The 6,000-nt window shown below is 34.7% G+C and overlaps 1 long non-coding RNA gene across 3 annotated transcripts; it reads right to left on the reverse strand.

Moving 5' to 3' along the window:
- Nucleotides 1–124: 124 nt before the first annotated feature.
- Nucleotides 125–4,987, reverse strand: LOC113735174 (uncharacterized). Of its 3 annotated transcripts, XR_011841453.1 has the most exons (10): nucleotides 4,795–4,987; nucleotides 4,389–4,427; nucleotides 4,090–4,137; nucleotides 3,253–3,278; nucleotides 1,903–1,946; nucleotides 1,680–1,816; nucleotides 1,449–1,565; nucleotides 965–1,037; nucleotides 819–869; nucleotides 125–531 (listed from the first exon to the last, which is right to left on the reverse strand). It is a non-coding gene; the product is annotated as an uncharacterized lncRNA (long non-coding RNA). The 3 variants fall into 3 exon arrangements; XR_011841452.1 differs by lacking the exon at nucleotides 3,253–3,278; XR_003459526.2 differs by lacking the exons at nucleotides 1,903–1,946; nucleotides 3,253–3,278 and having other exon boundaries at nucleotides 4,795–4,986.
- Between the last annotated feature and the right edge of the window lie 1,013 nt (nucleotides 4,988–6,000).

The raw sequence follows: 6,000 nt of genomic DNA on the forward strand, positions 1-6,000 counted from the left end.
AGAATTAGTTCCGTGGATGCCAATCGATGCTATACATACAACTAGGAGGAGAACACCGCGACGATGCGCGGTGTAATTTTCAGGCTTGCCCAGAAACATCCTGTTATTCAAATTAAAATATTAATTATAAAAAGTAAAATCTTTGCAACGTTTTAATAAACCATCAAAAAGTCAGAAAATTTGATTTATTGATGTCCTTGATGTCCTTCAAGGATCATCATCATTACAAAGAACTAAAAAATAGCTATATTACCGGTGGGAATAATGTAAATTACCTAGCAACAAGCACTCCTACCAAACCTGTGTGAATTCAATTTTCATAAATATCTCCATTTTTTGTTTAAACAATTTTGCTAGATGGGATTCCAGTAGCTGGCTCGTGGCCCTTTGAGTATTTGACCGGTTCATTCTGTCGTCTCTCAAAGGATTGCTGCGAGAAGTGGTGGTGCTCCCGTTACTGTCTGTACGACGATGTTTACGGCTAAGTTCTGGAGGTAAAATCTGCTTTACTTCGCCTCTTATGGCTTCGAACTAAAAGCAAGATTAATGAAGAAAGTAAGTTCCTTGATTATCAAAATGTCAACGAAAGAATGAGATGAAGAAAGTTAATAACTTTCTCAAACTTGAACTTTTGTGCTAAACACACACTCACGCACACGCACTCTGACAGCTCCAACATCTTATATTCTCAATTCTCTCTCATACAAAATATGCACATTGCAAGAGGTCAGAAATTGATCACAGCTTAAGAAAACATTTATATGTTAAGAATCAGAGTTTACAACAGAAAGATCATGTTAGAAAATGAAAGAAATTACCTCTTGAAGCAGCAGATCAACAAACATATGAACCTCTCTTGGCTCGTTGTGCTATCATAAAAGGAGAAGCTCAAAACATTAGCTAAACTTATGAAGGGAATAGATTTTGAACTATTCGCTGCAAAAATTTTACAGAATTAACTAACCTTAAACCCAGTTTGGTGTTGTAAACCTCGTCCGCAACATAACTGATATCTTTTGAGCTCTTAACCTTACATACTGAAAGAAAAAAATAAAGTACTCAATGGCTACTTTTTACATCAGATTCAAAAATTTATATTTACTTCAAGCAAGGATTCCACTTCCATCTTCCATTCTCTTAGGCAAGATATGGCCTCAAAGGATCTGATTGTGTCCATAATCTAGTGAGCTAGGGTAATAGTCCTCCAAAATTCACTACACAAATGTGAAAAGTAGAGTTTTTGCATGTAGAAACTGAAGTTTTGAATGAGAACAAGAAATTTGGCTTCTTTGAAATAATAATATGAGATAGATTTTGAGTCTCGAATCTAGCGAGCTAGGCTAATAGCCCTCCAAATTTCACTACACAAATGTAACAATTTTGCACATAGTAAGTGAAAGTTTTTGAGCAAGAACAAGTAGTGGAAAAGATGATCCAAAAATCCATACATGGTCCAAGCACTTCTCCCCAGCTACCCAGAAGGTGCGACAAATCACTGCAGGGATGAAAGCAGGGCCATACTCATAACCCCGAGCACGACCAGAAGAAAAGGAAGAAGCTATTTCCTGACACCGTTAAAGATAGGATTTTTTAGAAAGTTTTCAGAATTTAATGGAGATTACATATTCTCTAGTAGAATGCAGAAACAAACACAATAAAAACACAGAACAGAAAGTGACCTCGGTAATTCTTGGGATAGCACTTCGCCCAATGAAAAGAGATAGTTGAGCGAACAGAAGAACAATCCCAGGAAGGACCTTTTCTCCTTGCACTCCCTGCGTCAAACTTAGATCTTGGCTACCTGACTTACTCTTGCCTGAAAGAAAAAGGAATCACTCATTGAGTTTTCTGAAGAATTCTTGAAATCCTTCTTGTACCTAGTGAATAGTTAAGTCTCTCAACTTCAATGATAGTTCAAGTTTTTCATCAAGAAGCTGACGGAAATCCTGAAATATGAAATCCATGGAAAAGACTGAGAACTAATCAAGAAGAACATAACAGGTAATCTTCCATTCAACGGAATCAGTATCATGGATTGCAGAATAAAGAACGAAGCCTCCTTTGCCACCCAAAAAAGAGAAACATGTCAAGAATTATGCAAATACGAACTTATGGGACCTGTTAAGCAACAACAATTGGTCACTGCCTACACAGTGTAGGACATCAATAGACTTCAAGATGTGGCTTTATAATATTGCAAGCATATTCATTACAATAAGCAATTCATTTAACACAAATCAACTAAGCATCAATACAAAATAAGTTTGTCTTCCTACATATGACAAAAGTTGTTCCTCGTGATGTATAAATCCCTAAACTTGTTAAACTTAATGAGTTTGAATCAATGTAATCTGGGTAGGAACACATTACCAGCATATGGCATTCATAAAATAGTGAATTGTATTTTATACAGAGAGAATCCACATTGTAGCTTTTCTGTTTTGTCCTTATAATTGGCAATTGATGGCAGGATTTGTGGTTGTTCAAGCTAGCAGGTGAAGGTATATTTACTTAAAAAATGGAACAACAAAACCTACTCCTCACCCCTACCTACAACACACACACACAAGCACAAAGGGGGAAAACAAAAAGAAATAGAGATTCACAATGAAGTATAGCAGCACAGGCATTCATGAAAACAACCTTGATCATTACCCGCCATCGTCGAAACAACCTAGTTATTGATGTCCTACAACACTCTGTAGGCAGTGACATCAAGAGACTTCAACCTTGTTACACAGTGTAGGGGCAAGCAGAAAATGTAGAAAATCAGAGCATAGGTATTCTAGAAGACAACCTTGTTTATTACCCCTCATCCCTGCCCCTCCTATTCCTTTTGATCCCCATATTTTAAAATTTTATTGAGAGACTTTCAAAGGAAATATGACATGCAATTTCAGAAGTCCTGGCTTTACCGAAAGCCACAAGCTACCAGCTCTTATCAGCAAGACATTCATACAGCCTTGAATCTGCTATACAAATTTTTCATACATTATTCCCAAATTTTTAAGCCGTTTTTTAACTGGCTAGGTTGACATTGCCAACCAAAATAAAGTTCCAACAAAAGGCAAACTACAAATTACCTAGGAAAACAACTTAATTTACTCTCCTTGCCACTACTGAGTTGATAAACAAAAAGAAAAGTAAATTATCAATAAGGTTGACAAATAAACAAAAACTAAAAAAACAAAAACAAGACATATCTCTAGAAAAAGGGAACAAGTAAAGCTACAAGCCAAACAGCAAATGTACAAGCAATAACATGTCTGAGTTGAATTCTGCAAAAAAAGAAATTGAGCTTTAGGTTCTGGCAATGTATGATTCTCAAACAGAGAACTCAAAACAATTAAAAACGGAGCAAGTAAAACAAGTAAAAGAAAATAACTTTGGATCTAAAGGAAATAGGATGCCGTCACAAATTTTCACCCTTCACTTTTGTAAAGACCAATAACAGGATAAAGAGAGCAGAAAGTTACAGTAAGTTACAATGAAAAAAAATCTTTTCACAAAAAAAAGGGAAATTAAAACATATCGTCAAGGACCATTCATTTTTATTTAACTCTAAAAGTGCATTTACTTTTTAAACCCCTATAGGCACACACAAAAGCCTATTTCTACTTTTTCGGGTTAAAAGAAAACATTTAGACAAAAAATTCTGAAACATAGGAGACAAAAAATTGGCGGAATGAAGAAAAAAAGTGTAAAAGTAGGTGCATTCTAGTCCAGTGAAAGCAAAAAAATTTCTTATTCGTAAAAGGTTTATGGTCAAATGTATCACCATTTCCAATGTGATTTCTAACATCAAAACTTCAACTATATTACCCATTCACTTATCATATCTCAAGTGATAAGTCTTGCTTCAGAAAACTTCCTGTATCACCAAAAAATACACTACCTCGTTTTTCAAATCAAACAAAAGAACTGGAGTAATTTTCTACATGCATACAATTGATTGTTCAAAGCATATTTCCAAAGCCATTCCCTATTAATCCTTCGGCAAAATGTTGTGAAATATAAGATATTTCAATCCAAAAAAGTACAATAATAATGTTCTTGATTATTTAGAAAAGGGTATGAAAAAATGCAAACCTTTTTTGACTTGCTAAACCGTCCAGAACATTATCATCCCCTCCTTCACTGCTCTCCATAAAAAAAAAAATCCCTAAATTACAGCAACAGCAAAAAACCCAAAACGAAAACAAAAAATTGTTTCACCAAAACATCATAAAGAGCACAATACATTATAGGGAAGTCAAATTATTCCTTCTTAAAGCAATACGAAAAAACAGAAAAAAAAAATCTTAGAGATGAGAGTAAAAGCATACGAGAAAAAAAATTTGCTTGAATCTGGATTTTAAAGATAAGGAAAAGTCGTGGAAGACACTTACCTTGAATCTGTAGTCCATGTAAATATTCAACCTTTTCACCTACAGCACCATAGAAAGTACAATCGAGTATTAGGAAAAAAAAAACCCACAAAAATCACCGATAAAGATGACAATTTCTGAGAAGGAGATGAAGAAAAGTTTAAAAGGGAAAAATGATCTCCATATATATATATATATATATTGCTTTTATAATGGTGGATGATCCAGCGTACTCATGATTCAACTGATGAGAGGAAGAAAGAATGGGTAGATGGCGGTGTAGAAAAAGACTGGAGAGATGAAGAGAAACTAAGAGGAGGAAAAACATTTTGACATTTCTGGGAGAGAAAATCCCGAATCTTATTTTCTTCCCAAAGAAAGGAACAAAGAAAAGAAAAATGGAAGGGAAGAGAAGCTCTGGAGATACCCTTTAACTTGTAAGATAAGAAGAAGCCCAACGTGTGACCTTTGTTTTGTCTTGCACTGTTATTTAATGTTCAATTAAAGAAGAAAGAGAAGAAGTGAAAGACAAAGAAAGGAGAAAGGGAGAAAGAATCGGAGAAGAAAGGAAGAAAGACGGAGCAGAAGCAAGAGTATATGAGCGGCGCAAGTGAAGACCCTCAGAACCCTACCTATTCATCAAGGCGTGAAATCTCAATTTTATCCTCAATTCAATTCATCAGCTCAATCAACGGAGGACTACCATCAATCAGCCAATCACAGCACGCCACGTCAGCAATTGGGTTCAATTGGAGGGATTGGCATTCACACATTTACTATATATGTTAATAAGTTGCATCCACGTCTATTTGCAGACGGCTTCGGCTTGGCTGGTCTTGCCCGCACTCAATTGAGTTCGATACTACTCGAGAAGAAAGCAAGATGAGAGAGGCTCAAACCATCAGCTGTGGATGTTGATTATTGTCTAATAAGTCCAATAAATTATACGTTATATTTTTGGTTCAAGAGAGACTCTTAAGAAAACTTGACGAGTTCGAGAAATTGCTTAAGAACGTTTTGATAATGTTAATCCTTGTCGAACCCCTAGCATGTACTAGTCTCTTGTCTGTAGTGTTATTGGACCCGAATCGGACCGATCGGTCTGATCAATCTGACCGTGAACCAGTTTTCTTTTTGAATTCATTTGTAACATAAAATCACATTGATAAAAAGTTAGTTAAAACCATCAAAATCGATTAAATCAATTATCCGATTCGACTGATTGATTCGATTCTCAAACTTTTATTTCTTGTTTTCCCCAATATAATTTAAATTACCTAAATTGTAAAATTTTGATTCATTAATAGGAATAAGAAAACGCCACCACTTAAGTTAAACACCACAATCACTCGTTTCCCTAAATGATTTCTAAATCAAGAAATTTTCATCTCTATAATCTTATCAAAGTAGTATCGGTGATTCTAATTTGCATTAATTTATTTTAATTTAGTTTTTTCAAGTAGTTTTGGAGAATGGACATGTGTTTAGTTGTGAATTTACATTTTTATATATAATTTTTAGGTGAATATTTGATTGCATGTCTAATATTTTTGGAACATTTTGTATGGTTGTCTGAATATAACCAAAAACTTAATTTCAATATTTCTCAAACTTATAATACAAAATAATTACA

The sequence above is a fragment of the Coffea arabica genome, chromosome 3c (genome assembly GCF_036785885.1).
Source record: "Coffea arabica cultivar ET-39 chromosome 3c, Coffea Arabica ET-39 HiFi, whole genome shotgun sequence".
Lineage (NCBI taxonomy): Eukaryota > Viridiplantae > Streptophyta > Magnoliopsida > Gentianales > Rubiaceae > Coffea > Coffea arabica.